Source organism: Taudactylus pleione, unplaced genomic scaffold (genome assembly GCF_031769625.1).
Source record: "Taudactylus pleione unplaced genomic scaffold, aTauple2 ptg000403l, whole genome shotgun sequence".
Taxonomy (NCBI): Eukaryota; Metazoa; Chordata; class Amphibia; order Anura; family Myobatrachidae; genus Taudactylus; species Taudactylus pleione.
The window spans coordinates 3,416,880-3,433,181 of NW_028284805.1; positions in this window are offsets into that span (position 1 = coordinate 3,416,880).

Consider the following 16,302-nt stretch of genomic DNA (forward strand, 5'->3'; position numbering starts at 1 on the left):
CCAAATTTTTTTTTCAAAAATCCCCAAATTCTGCTTAAAACTTTTGTTACAACTTAAAAAAGATTTGCTGCTGTCACAGAAGTTGATTTTGGTGCTTAATTTTGACACAACTCACCAGAAATATATTTACCCATATTAAAAATTATGTAAGCTCCAGACCTTAAAAATCGGCTTGAATTTTTTTTTTCAAAAATCCCCAAATTCTGCTTAAAACTTTTGGTACAACTTAAAAAAGATTTGCTGCAGTGACAGAAGATGATTTTGGTGCTTAATTTTGACACAACTAACCAGAAATATATTTACCCGTATGAAAAATTACGTAAGCCCCGGACCTTAAATATCGGCCCAAAATTTTTTTTTTCAAAAATCCCCAAATTCTGCTTAAAACTTTTGGTACAACTTAAAAAAGATTTGCTGCAGTGACAGAAGATGATTTTGGTGCTTAATTTTGACACAACTAACCAGAAATATATTTACCCGTATGAAAAATTACGTAAGCCCCGGACCTTAAATATCGGCCCAAAATTTTTTTTTTCAAAAATCCCCAAATTCTGCATAAAACTTTTGTTACAACTTAAAAAAGATTTGCTTCAGTGACAGAAGTTGATTTTGGTGCTTAATTTTGACACAACTCAAAACAAATATATTTACCCGTATGAAAAATTACGTAAGCCCCGGACCTTAAAAATCGGCCCCCAATTTTTTTTTCAAAAATCCCCAAATTCTGCTTAAAACTTTTGTTACAACTTAAAAAAGATTTGCTGCTGTCACAGAAGTTGATTTTGGTGCTTAATTTTGACACAACTCACCAGAAATATATTTACCCATATTAAAAATTATGTAAGCTCCAGACCTTAAAAATCGGCTTGAATTTTTTTTTCAAAAATCTCCAAATTCTGCTTAAAACTTTTGGTACAACTTAAAAAAGATTTGCTGAGGTGACAGAAGTTGATTTTGGTGCTTAATTTTGACACAACTCACCAGAAATATATTTACCCGTATGAAAAATTACGTAAGCCCCGGACCTTAAAAGTCGCCCCAAAATTTTTTTTATTCAAAAATCCCCAAATTCTGCTTAGAACTTTTGTTACAACTTAAAAAAGATTTGCTGCGGTGACAGAAGTTGATTTTGGAGCTTAATTTTGATACAACTCACCAGAAATATATTTACCCATATTAAAAATTATGTAAGCCCCGGACCTTAAAAATCGGCCAGAATTTTTTTTTTCAAAAAACCCCAAATTCTGCTTAAAACTTTTGGTACAACTTTAAAAAATTTGCTGCGGTGACAGAAGTTGATTTTGGTGCTTAATTTTGACACAACTCACCAGAAATATATTTACCCGTATTAAAAATTACATAAGCTCTGGACCTTAAAAATTGGCCCAAAATTGTTTTTTTTCAAAAATCCCCAAATTCTGCTTAAAACTTTTGGTACAACTGAAAAAAGATTTGCTGTGGTGACAGAAGTTGATTTTGGTGCTTAATTTTGACACAACTCAAAAGAAATATATTTACCCGTATGAAAAATTACGTAAGCCCCGGACCTTAAAAATCGGCCCAAAATTTTTTTATTCAAAAATCCCCAAATTATGCTTAAAACTTTTGTTACAACTTAAAAAAGATTTGCTGCAGTGACAGAAGTTGATTTTGGTGCTTAATTTTGACACAACTCACCAGAAATATATTTACCCATATTAAAAATTATGTAAGCCCCGGACCTTATAAATCGGCATGAATTTTTTTTTTCAAAAATCCCCAAATTCTGCTTAAAACTTTTGGTACAACTTAAAAAAGATTTGCTGAGGTGACAGAAGTTGATTTTGGTGCTTAATTTTGACACAACTCACCAGAAATATATTTACCCGTAAGAAAAATTACATAAGACCCGGACCTTAAAAATCGGCCCAAAATTTTTTTATTCAAAAATCCCCAAATTCTGCTTAAAACTTTTGGTACAATTTAAAAAAGATTTGCTGCAGTGACAGAAGATGTTTTTGGTGCTTAATTTTGACACAACTAACCAGAAATATATTTACCCGTATGAAAAATTACGTAAGCCCCGGACCTTAAAAATCGCCCCAAAATTTTTTTTTTCAAAAATCCCCAAATTCTGCTTAAAACTTTTGGTACAACTTAAAAAAGATTTGCTGCAGTGACAGAAGATGATTTTGGTGCTTAATTTTGACACAACTAACCAGAAATATATTTACCCATATGAAAAATTACGTAAGCCCCGGACCTTAAAAATCGGCCCAAAATTTTTCTTTTCAAAAATCCCCAAATTATGCTTAAAACTTTTGGTACAACTTAAAAAAGATTTGCTGCGGTGACAGAAGTTGATTTTGGTGCTTAATTTTGACACAACTCACCAGAAATATATTTACCCGTATGAAAAATTACGTAAGCCCCGGACCTTAAATATCGGACCAAAATTTTTTTTTTCAAAAATCCCCAAATTCTGCATAAAACTTTTGTTACAACTTAAAAAAGATTTGCTGCAGTGACAGAAGTTGATTTTGGTGCTTAATTTTGACACAACTCAAAAGAAATATATTTACCCGTATGAAAAATTACGTAAGCCCCGGACCTTAAAAATCGGCCCAAAATTTTTTTTTCAAAAATCCCCAAATTCTGCTTAAAACTTTTGTTACAACTTAAAAAAGATTTGCTGCTGTCACAGAAGTTGATTTTGGTGCTTAATTTTGACACAACTCACCAGAAATATATTTACCCATATTAAAAATTATGTAAGCTCCAGACCTTAAAAATCGGCTTGAATTTTTTTTTTCAAAAATCCCCAAATTCTGCTTAAAACTTTTGGTACAACTTAAAAAAGATTTGCTGCGGTGACAGAAGTTGATTTTGGTGCTTAATTTTGACACAACTCACCAGAAATATATTTACCCATATGAAAAATTACGTAAGCCCCGGACATTAAAAATCGGCCAAAAATTTTTCATTTCAAAAATCCCCAAATTCTGCTTAAAACTTTTGGTACAACTTAAAAAAGATTTGCTGAGGTGACAGAAGTTCATTTTGGTGCTTAATTTTGACACAACTCACCAGAAATATATTTACCCATATGAAAAATTACGTAAGCCCCGGACCTTAAAAATCGGCCCAAAATTTTTTTTTTCAAAAATCCCCAAATACTGCATAAAACTTTTGTTACAACTTAAAAAAGATTTGCTGCGGTGACAGAAGTTGATTTTGGTGCTTAATTTTGACTCAACTCACCAGAAATATATTTACCCATATGAAAAATTACATAAGCTCTGGACCTTAAAAATTGGCCCAAAATTGTTTTTTTTCAAAAATCCCCAAATTCTGCTTAAAACTTTTGGTACAACTTAAAAAAGATTTGCTGTGGTGACAGAAGTTGATTTTGGTGCTTAATTTTGACACAACTCAAAAGAAATATATTTACCCATATGAAAATTTACGTAAGCCCCGGACCTTAAAAATCGTCCCAAAATTTTTTTATTCAAAAATCCCCAAATTCTGCTTAAAACTTTTGTTACAACTTAAAAAAGATTTGATGCGGTGACAGAAGTTGATTTTGGAGCTTAATTTTGATACAACTCACCAGAAATATATTTACCCATATTAAAAATTATGTAAGCCCCGGACCTTAAAAATCGGCCAGAATTTTTTTTTTCAAAAATCCCCAAATTCTGCTTAAAACTTTTGGTACAACTTAAAAAAATTTGCTGCGGTGACAGAAGTTGATTTTGGTGCTTAATTTTGACACAACTCACCAGAAATATATTTACCCGTATTAAAAATTACATAAGCTCTGGACCTTAAAAATTGGCCCAAAATTGTTTTTTTTCAAAAATCCCCAAATTCTGCTTAAAACTTTTGCTACAACTTAAAAAAAGATTTGCTGTGGTGACAGAAGTTGATTTTGGTGCTTAATTTTGACACAACTCACCAGAAATATATTTACCCGTATGAAAAATTACATAAGCCCCGGGCCTTAAAAAGCGGGCAAAATTTTTTTTTTCAAAAATCCCCAAATTCTGCTTAAAACTTTTGGTACAACTTAAAAAAATTTGCTGAGGTGACAGAAGTTGATTTTGGTGCTTAATTTTGACACAACTCACCAGAAATATATTTACCCGTATGAAAAATTACGTAAGCCCCGAACCTTAAAAATCGGCCAATTTTTTTTTTTTTCAAAAATCCCCAAATTCTGCTTAAAACTTTTGGTACAACTTAAAAAAGATTTGCTGCAGTGACAGAAGTTGATTTTGGTGCTTAATTTTGACACAACTCATCAGAAATATATTTACCCTTATGAAAAATTACGTAAACCCCGGACCTTAAATATCGGCCAAATTTTTTTAAAAAAAAAATCCCCAAATTCTGCTTAAAACTTTTGGTACAACTTAAAAAAGATTTGCTGAGGTGACAGAAGTTGATTTTGGTGCTTAATTTTGACACAACTCACCAGAAATATATTTACCCGTATGAAAAATTACGTAAGCCCCGGACCTTAAAAATCGGCCCCCCAATTTTTTTTCAAAAATCCCCAAATTCTGTTTAAAACTTTTGGTACAACTTAAAAAAGATTTGCTGCGGTGACAGAAGTTGATTTTGGTGCTTAATTTTGACACAACTAACCAGAAATATATTTACCCATATGAAAAATTACGTAAGCCCCGGACCTTAAAAATCGTGCCAAAATTTTTTTTTTTCAAAAATCCCCAAATTCTGCTTAAAACTTTTGTTAAATCTTAAAAAAAATTTGCTGAAGTGACAGAAGTTGATTTTGGTGCTTAATTTTGACACAACTCACCAGAAATATATTTACCCATATGAAAATTTACGTAAGCCCCGGACCTTAAAAATAGGCCCAAAATTTTTTTTTTCAAAAATCCCCAAATTCTGCTTAAAACTTTTGGTACAACTTAAAAAAAATTTGCTGCAGTGACAAAAGTTGATTTTGGTGCTTAATTTTGACACAACTAACCTGAAATATATTTACCCGTATGAAAAATTACGTAAGCCCCGGACCTTAAAAATCGGCCCCAAATTTTTTTTTTCAAAAATCCCCAAATTCTGCTTAAAACTTTTGGTACAACTTAAAAAAGATTTGCTGCAGTGACAGAAGTTGATTTTGGTGCTTAATTTTGACACAACTCAAAAGAAATATATTTACCCGTATGAAAAATTACGTAAGCCCCGGACCTTAAAAATCGGCCCAAAATTTTTTTATTCAAAAATCCCCAAATTCTGCTTAAAACTTTTGGTACAACTTAAAAAAGATTTGCTCTGGTGACAGAAGTTGATTTTGGTGCTTAATTTTGACACAACTCACCAGAAATGTATTTACCCGTATGAAAAATTACGTAAGCCCCGGACCTTAAAAATTGGCCAAAATTAATTTTTTCAAAAATCCCCAAATTCTGCTTAAAACTTTTGCTACAACTTAAAAAAAGATTTGCTGTGGTGACAGAAGTTGATTTTGGTGTTTAATTTTGACACAACTCACCAGAAATATATTTACCCGTATGAAAAATTACATAAGCCCCGGGCCTTAAAAATCGGCCAAAATTTTTTTTTTCAAAAATCCCCAAATTCTGCTTAAATCTTTTGGTACAACTTAAAAAAATTTGCTGCGGTGACAGAAGTTGATTTTGGTGCTTCATTTTGACACAACTCACCAGAAATATATTTACCCGTATGAAAAATTACGAAAGCCCCGGGCCTTAAAAATCGGCCAAATTTTTTTTTTCAAAAATCCCCAAATTCTGAATAAAACTTTTGGTACAACTTAAAAAATATTTCCTGTGGTGACAGAAGTTGATTTTGGTGCTTAATTTTGACACAACTCACCAGAAATATATTTACCCGTATGAAAAATTACGTAAGCCCCGGACCTTAAAAATCAGCCAATTTTTTTTTTTTTCAAAAATCCCCAAATTCTGCTTAAAACTTTTGGTACAACTTAAAAAAGATTTGCTGCGGTGACAGAAGTTGATTTTGGTGCTTAATTTTGACACAACTCATCAGAAACATATTTACCCTTATGAAAAATTACGTAAACCCCGGACCTTAAAAATCGGCCAAATTTTTTTTTAAAAAAAATCCCCAAATTCTGCTTAAAACTTTTGGTACAACTTAAAAAAGATTTGCTGAGGTGACAGAAGTTGATTTTGGTGCTTAATTTTGACACAACTCACCAGAAATATATTTACCCATATGAAAAATTACGTAAGTCCAGGACCTTAAAAATCGGCACCCCAATTTTTTTTCAAAAATCCCCAAATTCTGTTTAAAACTTTTGGTACAACTTAAAAAAGATTTGCTGCGGTGACAGAAGTTGATTTTGGTGCTTAATTTTGACACAACTCAAAAGAAATATATTTACCCATATGAAAAATTACGTAAGCCCCGGACTTTAAAAATTGGGCCAAATTTTTTTTTTTTTCAAAAATCCCCAAATTCTGCTTAAAACTTTTGGTACAACTTAAAAAAGATTTGCTGCGGTGACAGAAGTTGATTTTGGTGCTTAATTTTGATACAACTCACCAGAAATATATTTACCCATATTAAAAATTATGTAAGCCCCGGACCTTAAAAATCGGCCAGAATTTTTTTTTCAAAAATCCCCAAATTCTGCTTAAAACTTTTGGTACAACTTAAAAAAGATTTGCTGCGGTGACAGAAGTTGATTTTGGTGCTTAATTTTGACACAACTCACCAGAAATATATTTACCCTTATGAAAAATTACGTAAGCCCCGGACCTTAAAAATCGGCCAAAAAATTTTTTATTCAAAAATCCCCAAATTCTGCATAAAACTTTTGTTACAACTTAAAAAAGACTTGCTGCGGTGACAGAAGTTGATTTTGGTGCTTAATTTTGACACAACTAACCAGAAATATATTTACCCATATGTAAAATTACGTAAGCCCCGGACCTTAAAAATCGGCCCAAAATTTTTTTATTCAAAAATCCCCAAATTCTGCTTAAAACTTTTGTTACAACTTAAAAAAGATTTGCTGCGGTGACAGAAGTTAATTTTGGTGCTTAATTTTGACACAACTCACCAGAAATATATTTACCCATATGAAAAATTACGTAAGCCCCGGACCTTAAAAATCGGCCCAAAATTTTTTTATTCAAAAATCCCCAAATTCTGCTTAAAACTTTTGTTACAACTTAAAAAAGATTTGCTGCGGTGACAGAAGTTAATTTTGGTGCTTAATTTTGACACAACTCACCAGAAATATTTTTACCCGTATTAAAAAGTATGTAAGCCCCAGACCTTAAAATTCGGCCAAAATGTTTTTTTTCAAAAATCCCCGAATTCTGCTTAAAACTTTTGGTACAACTTAAAAAAGATATGCTGCGGTGAGAAAAGTTGATTTTGGTGCTTAATTTTGACACAACTCACCAGAAATATATTTACCCATATGAAAAATTACGTAAGCCCCGGACCTTAAAAATCAGCCCAAAATTTTTCTTTTCAAAAATCCCCAAATTCTGCTTAAAACTTTTGTTACAACTTAAAAAAGATTTGCTGCGGTTACAGAAGTTGATTTTGGTGCTTAATTTTGACACAATTAACCAGAAATATATTTACCCGTATGAAAAATTACGTAAGCCCCGGACCTAAAAAATCGGCCCAAAATTTTTTTTTTCAAAAATCCCCAAATTCTGCTTAAAACTTTTGGTACAACTTAAAAAAGATTTGCTGCAGTGACAGAAGATGATTTTGGTGCTTAATTTTGACACAACTAACCAGAAATATATTTACCCATATGAAAAATTACGTAAGCCCCGGACCTTAAAAATCGGCCCAAAATTTTTCTTTTCAAAAATCCCCAAATTATGCTTAAAACTTTTGGTACAACTTAAAAAAGATTTGCTGCGGTGACAGAAGTTGATTTTGGTGCTTAATTTTGACACAACTCACCAGAAATATATTTACCCGTATGAAAAATTACGTAAGCCCCGGACCTTAAATATCGGCCCAAAATTTTTTTATTCAAAAATCCCCAAATTCTGCTTAAAACTTTTGTTACAACTTAAAAAAGATTTGCTGCAGTGACAGAAGTTGATTTTGGTGCTTAATTTTGACACAACTCAAAAGAAATATATTTACCCGTATGAAAAATTACGTAAGCCCCGGACCTTAAAAATCGGCCCAAAATTTTTCTTTTCAAAAATCCCCAAATTCTGCATAAAACTTTTGTTACAACTTAAAAAAGATTTGCTGCAGTGACAGAAGTTGATTTTGGTGCTTAATTTTGACACAACTCAAAAGAAATATATTTACCCGTATGAAAAATTACGTAAGCCCCGGACCTTAAAAATCGGCCCAAAATTTTTTTATTCAAAAATCCCCAAATTCTGCTTAAAACTTTTGTTACAACTTAAAAAAGATTTGCTGCGGTCACAGAAGTTGATTTTGGTGCTTAATTTTGACACAACTCACCAGAAATATATTTACCCATATTAAAAATTACGTAAGCCCCGGACCTTAAAAATCGGCCCCAAATTTTTTTTTTCAAAAATCCCCAAATTCTGCTTAAAACTTTTGGTACAATTTAAAAAAGATTTGCTGCAGTGACAGAAGTTGATTTTGGTGCTTAATTTTGACACAACTCACCAGAAATATATTTACCCGTATGAAAATTTACGTAAGCCCCGGACCTTAAAAATCGGCCAAATTTTTTTTTTGAAAAATCCCCAAATTCTGCTTAAAACTTTTGGTACAACTTAAAAAAGATTTGCTGCAGTGACAGAAGATGATTTTGGTGCTTAATTTTGACACAACTCACCAGAAATATATTTACCCGTATGAAAAATTACATAAGCCCCGGACCTTAAAAATCGGCACAAAATTTTTCTTTTCAAAAATCCCCAAATTCTGCTTAAAACTTTTGGTACAACTTAAAAAAGATTTGCTGCAGTGACAGAAGATGTTTTTGGTGCTTAATTTTGACACAACTAACCAGAAATATATTTACCCGTATGAAAAATTACATAAGCCCCGAACCTTAAAAATCGGCCCAAAATTTTTTTTTTCAAAAATCCCCAAATTCTGCTTAAAACTTTTGGTACAACTTAAAAAAGATTTGCTGTGGTCACAGAAGTTGATTTTGGTGCTTAATTTTGACACAACTCAAAAGAAATATATTTACCCATATGAAAAATTACGTAAGCCCCGGACCTTAAAAATCGGCCCAAAATTTTTTTATTCAAAAATCCCCAAATTATGCTTAAAACTTTTGTTACAACTTAAAAAAGATTTGCTGCAGTGACAGAAGTTGATTTTGGAGCTTAATTTTGACACAACTCACCAGAAATATATTTACCCGTATGAAAAATTACGTAAGCCCCGGACCTTAAAAATCGGCCAAATTTTTTTTTTTCAAAAATCCCCAAATTCTGCATAATACTTTTGTTACAACTTAAAAAAGATTTGCTGCAGTGACAGAAGTTGATTTTGGTGCTTAATTTTGACACAACTCAAAAGAAGTATATTTACCCGTATGAAAAATTACATAAGACCCGGACCTTAAAAATCGGCCCAAAATTTTTTTATTCAAAAATCCCCAAATTCTGCTTAAAACTTTTGGTACAACTTAAAAAATATTTGCTGCAGTGACAGAAGATGTTTTTGGTGCTTAATTTTGACACAACTAACCAGAAATATATTTACCCGTATGAAAAATTACGTAAGCCCCGGACCTTAAAAATCGCCCCAAAATTTTTTTTTTCTAAAATCCCCAAATTCTGCTTAAAACTTTTGGTACAACTTAAAAAAGATTTGCTGCAGTGACAGAAGATGATTTTGGTGCTTAATTTTGACACAACTAACCAGAAATATATTTACCCGTATGAAAAATTACGTAAGACCCGGACCTTAAATATCGGTCCAAAATTTTTTTTTTCAAAAATCCCCAAATTCTGCATAAAACTTTTGTTACAACTTAAAAAAGATTTGCTTCAGTGACAGAAGTTGATTTTGGTGCTTAATTTTGACACAACTCAAAAGAAATATATTTACCCGTATGAAAAATTACGTAAGCCCCGGACCTTAAAAATCGGCCCCAAATTTTTTTTTCAAAAATCCCCAAATTCTGCTTAAAACTTTTGTTACAACTTAAAAAAGATTTGCTGCTGTCACAGAAGTTGATTTTGGTGCTTAATTTTGACACAACTCACCAGAAATATATTTACCCATATTAAAAATTATGTAAGCTCCAGACCTTAAAAATCGGCTTGAATTTTTTTTTTCAAAAATCCCCAAATTCTGCTTAAAACTTTTGGTACAACTTAAAAAAGATTTGCTGCAGTGACAGAAGATGATTTTGGTGCTTAATTTTGACACAACTAACCAGAAATATATTTACCCGTATGAAAAATTACGTAAGCCCCGGACCTTAAATATCGGCCCAAAATTTTTTTTTTCAAAAATCCCCAAATTCTGCTTAAAACTTTTGGTACAACTTAAAAAAGATTTGCTGCAGTGACAGAAGATGATTTTGGTGCTTAATTTTGACACAACTAACCAGAAATATATTTACCCGTATGAAAAATTACGTAAGCCCCGGACCTTAAATATCGGCCCAAAATTTTTTTTTTCAAAAATCCCCAAATTCTGCATAAAACTTTTGTTACAACTTAAAAAAGATTTACTTCAGTGACAGAAGTTGATTTTGGTGCTTAATTTTGACACAACTCAAAACAAATATATTTACCCGTATGAAAAATTACGTAAGCCCCGGACCTTAAAAATCGGCCCCCAATTTTTTTTTCAAAAATCCCCAAATTCTGCTTAAAACTTTTGTTACAACTTAAAAAAGATTTGCTGCTGTCACAGAAGTTGATTTTGGTGCTTAATTTTGACACAACTCACCAGAAATATATTTACCCATATTAAAAATTATGTAAGCTCCAGACCTTAAAAATCGGCTTGAATTTTTTTTTCAAAAATCCCCAAATTCTGCTTAAAACTTTTGGTACAACTTAAAAAAGATTTGCTGAGGTGACAGAAGTTGATTTTGGTGCTTAATTTTGACACAACTCACCAGAAATATATTTACCCGTATGAAAAATTACGTAAGCCCCGGACCTTAAAAATCGCCCCAAAATTTTTTTTATTCAAAAATCCCCAAATTCTGCTTAAAACTTTTGTTACAACTTAAAAAAGATTTGCTGCGGTGACAGAAGTTGATTTTGGAGCTTAATTTTGATACAACTCACCAGAAATATATTTACCCATATTAAAAATTATGTAAGCCCCGGACCTTAAAAATCGGCCAGAATTTTTTTTTTCAAAAAACCCCAAATTCTGCTTAAAACTTTTGGTACAACTTTAAAAAATTTGCTGCGGTGACAGAAGTTGATTTTGGTGCTTAATTTTGACACAACTCACCAGAAATATATTTACCCGTATTAAAAATTACATAAGCTCTGGACCTTAAAAATTGGCCCAAAATTGTTTTTTTTCAAAAATCCCCAAATTCTGCTTAAAACTTTTGGTACAACTTAAAAAAGATTTGCTGTGGTGACAGAAGTTGATTTTGGTGCTTAATTTTGACACAACTCAAAAGAAATATATTTACCCGTATGAAAAATTACGTAAGCCCCGGACCTTAAAAATCGGCCCAAAATTTTTTTATTCAAAAATCCCCAAATTATGCTTAAAACTTTTGTTACAACTTAAAAAAGATTTGCTGCAGTGACAGAAGTTGATTTTGGTGCTTAATTTTGACACAACTCACCAGAAATATATTTACCCATATTAAAAATTATGTAAGCCCCGGACCTTATAAATCGGCATGAATTTTTTTTTTCAAAAATCCCCAAATTCTGCTTAAAACTTTTGGTACAACTTAAAAAAGATTTGCTGAGGTGACAGAAGTTGATTTTGGTGCTTAATTTTGACACAACTCACCAGAAATATATTTACCCGTAAGAAAAATTACATAAGACCCGGACCTTAAAAATCGGCCCAAAATTTTTTTATTCAAAAATCCCCAAATTCTGCTTAAAACTTTTGGTACAACTTAAAAAAGATTTGCTGCAGTGACAGAAGATGTTTTTGGTGCTTAATTTTGACACAACTAACCAGAAATATATTTACCCGTATGAAAAATTACGTAAGCCCCGGACCTTAAAAATCGCCCCAAAATTTTTTTTTTCAAAAATCCCCAAATTCTGCTTAAAACTTTTGGTACAACTTAAAAAAGATTTGCTGCAGTGACAGAAGATGATTTTGGTGCTTAATTTTGACACAACTAACCAGAAATATATTTACCCATATGAAAAATTACGTAAGCCCCGGACCTTAAAAATCGGCCCAAAATTTTTCTTTTCAAAAATCCCCAAATTATGCTTAAAACTTTTGGTACAACTTAAAAAAGATTTGCTGCGGTGACAGAAGTTGATTTTGGTGCTTAATTTTGACACAACTCACCAGAAATATATTTACCCGTATGAAAAATTACGTAAGCCCCGGACCTTAAATATCGGACCAAAATTTTTTTTTTCAAAAATCCCCAAATTCTGCATAAAACTTTTGTTACAACTTAAAAAAGATTTGCTGCAGTGACAGAAGTTGATTTTGGTGCTTAATTTTGACACAACTCAAAAGAAATATATTTACCCGTATGAAAAATTACGTAAGCCCCGGACCTTAAAAATCGGCCCAAAATTTTTTTTTCAAAAATCCCCAAATTCTGCTTAAAACTTTTGTTACAATTTAAAAAAGATTTGCTGCTGTCACAGAAGTTGATTTTGGTGCTTAATTTTGACACAACTCACCAGAAATATATTTACCCATATTAAAAATTATGTAAGCTCCAGACCTTAAAAATCGGCTTGAATTTTTTTTTTCAAAAATCCCCAAATTCTGCTTAAAACTTTTGGTACAACTTAAAAAAGATTTGCTGCGGTGACAGAAGTTGATTTTGGTGCTTAATTTTGACACAACTCACCAGAAATATATTTACCCATATGAAAAATTACGTAAGCCCCGGACATTAAAAATCGGCCAAAAATTTTTCATTTCAAAAATCCCCAAATTCTGCTTAAAACGTTTGGTACAACTTAAAAAAGATTTGCTGAGGTGACAGAAGTTGATTTTGGTGCTTAATTTTGACACAACTCACCAGAAATATATTTACCCATATGAAAAATTACGTAAGCCCCGGACCTTAAAAATCGGCCCCAAATTTTTTTTTTCAAAAATCCCCAAATACTGCATAAAACTTTTGTTACAACTTAAAAAAGATTTGCTGCGGTGACAGAAGTTGATTTTGGTGCTTAATTTTGACTCAACTCACCAGAAATATATTTACCCATATGAAAAATTACATAAGCTCTGGACCTTAAAAATTGGCCCAAAATTGTTTTTTTTCAAAAATCCCCAAATTCTGCTTAAAACTTTTGGTACAACTTAAAAAAGATTTGCTGTGGTGACAGAAGTTGATTTTGGTGCTTAATTTTGACACAACTCAAAAGAAATATATTTACCCATATGAAAATTTACGTAAGCCCCGGACCTTAAAAATCGTCCCAAAATTTTTTTATTCAAAAATCCCCAAATTTTGCTTAAAACTTTTGTTACAACTTAAAAAAGATTTGATGCGGTGACAGAAGTTGATTTTGGAGCTTAATTTTGATACAACTCACCAGAAATATATTTACCCATATTAAAAATTATGTAAGCCCCGGACCTTAAAAATCGGCCAGAATTTTTTTTTTCAAAAATCCCCAAATTCTGCTTAAAACTTTTGGTACAACTTAAAAAAATTTGCTGCGGTGACAGAAGTTGATTTTGGTGCTTAATTTTGACACAACTCACCAGAAATATATTTACCCGTATTAAAAATTACATAAGCTCTGGACCTTAAAAATTGGCCCAAAATTGTTTTTTTTCAAAAATCCCCAAATTCTGCTTAAAACTTTTGCTACAACTTAAAAAAAGATTTGCTGTGGTGACAGAAGTTGATTTTGGTGCTTAATTTTGACACAACTCACCAGAAATATATTTACCCGTATGAAAAATTACATAAGCCCCGGGCCTTAAAAAGCGGGCAAAATTTTTTTTTTCAAAAATCCCCAAATTCTGCTTAAAACTTTTGGTACAACTTAAAAAAATTTGCTGAGGTGACAGAAGTTGATTTTGGTGCTTAATTTTGACACAACTCACCAGAAATATATTTACCCGTATGAAAAATTACGTAAGCCCCGAACCTTAAAAATCGGCCAATTTTTTTTTTTTTCAAAAATCCCCAAATTCTGCTTAAAACTTTTGGTACAACTTAAAAAAGATTTGCTGCAGTGACAGAAGTTGATTTTGGTGCTTAATTTTGACACAACTCATCAGAAATATATTTACCCTTATGAAAAATTACGTAAACCCCGGACCTTAAATATCGGCCAAATTTTTTTTAAAAAAAAATCCCCAAATTCTGCTTAAAACTTTTGGTACAACTTAAAAAAGATTTGCTGAGGTGACAGAAGTTGATTTTGGTGCTTAATTTTGACACAACTCACCAGAAATATATTTACCCGTATGAAAAATTACGTAAGCCCCGGACCTTAAAAATCGGCCCCCCAATTTTTTTTCAAAAATCCCCAAATTCTGTTTAAAACTTTTGGTACAACTTAAAAAAGATTTGCTGCGGTGACAGAAGTTGATTTTGGTGCTTAATTTTGACACAACTAACCAGAAATATATTTACCCATATGAAAAATTACGTAAGCCCCGGACCTTAAAAATCGTGCCAAAATTTTTTTTTTCAAAAATCCCCAAATTCTGCTTAAAACTTTTGTTAAATCTTAAAAAAAATTTGCTGAAGTGACAGAAGTTGATTTTGGTGCTTAATTTTGACACAACTCACCAGAAATATATTTACCCATATGAAAATTTACGTAAGCCCCGGACCTTAAAAATAGGCCCAAAATTTTTTTTTTCAAAAATCCCCAAATTCTGCTTAAAACTTTTGGTACAACTTAAAAAAAATTTGCTGCAGTGACAAAAGTTGATTTTGGTGCTTAATTTTGACACAACTAACCTGAAATATATTTACCCGTATGAAAAATTACGTAAGCCCCGGACCTTAAAAATCGGCCCCAAATTTTTTTTTTCAAAAATCCCCAAATTCTGCTTAAAACTTTTGGTACAACTTAAAAAAGATTTGCTGCAGTGACAGAAGTTGATTTTGGTGCTTAATTTTGACACAACTCAAAAGAAATATATTTACCCGTATGAAAAATTACGTAAGCCCCGGACCTTAAAAATCGGCCCAAAATTTTTTTATTCAAAAATCCCCAAATTCTGCTTAAAACTTTTGGTACAACTTAAAAAAGATTTGCTCTGGTGACAGAAGTTGATTTTGGTGCTTAATTTTGACACAACTCACCAGAAATGTATTTACCCGTATGAAAAATTACGTAAGCCCCGGACCTTAAAAATTGGCCAAAATTAATTTTTTCAAAAATCCCCAAATTCTGCTTAAAACTTTTGCTACAACTTAAAAAAAGATTTGCTGTGGTGACAGAAGTTGATTTTGGTGTTTAATTTTGACACAACTCACCAGAAATATATTTACCCGTATGAAAAATTACATAAGCCCCGGACCTTAAAAATCAGCCAATTTTTTTTTTTTTCAAAAATCCCCAAATTCTGCTTAAAACTTTTGGTACAACTTAAAAAAGATTTGCTGCGGTGACAGAAGTTGATTTTGGTGCTTAATTTTGACACAACTCATCAGAAACATATTTACCCTTATGAAAAATTACGTAAACCCCGGACCTTAAAAATCGGCCAAATTTTTTTTTAAAAAAAATCCCCAAATTCTGCTTAAAACTTTTGGTACAACTTAAAAAAGATTTGCTGAGGTGACAGAAGTTGATTTTGGTGCTTAATTTTGACACAACTCACCAGAAATATATTTACCCATATGAAAAATTACGTAAGTCCAGGACCTTAAAAATCGGCACCCCAATTTTTTTTCAAAAATCCCCAAATTCTGTTTAAAACTTTTGGTACAACTTAAAAAAGATTTGCTGCGGTGACAGAAGTTGATTTTGGTGCTTAATTTTGACACAACTAACAAGAAATATATTTACCCATATGAAAAATTACGTAAGCCCCGGACTTTAAAAATTGGGCCAAATTTTTTTTTTTTTTCAAAAATCCCCAAATTCTGCTTAAAACTTTTGGTACAACTTAAAAAAGATTTGCTGCGGTGACAGAAGTTGATTTTGGTGCTTAATTTTGATACAACTCACCAGAAATATATTTACCCATATTAAAAATTATGTA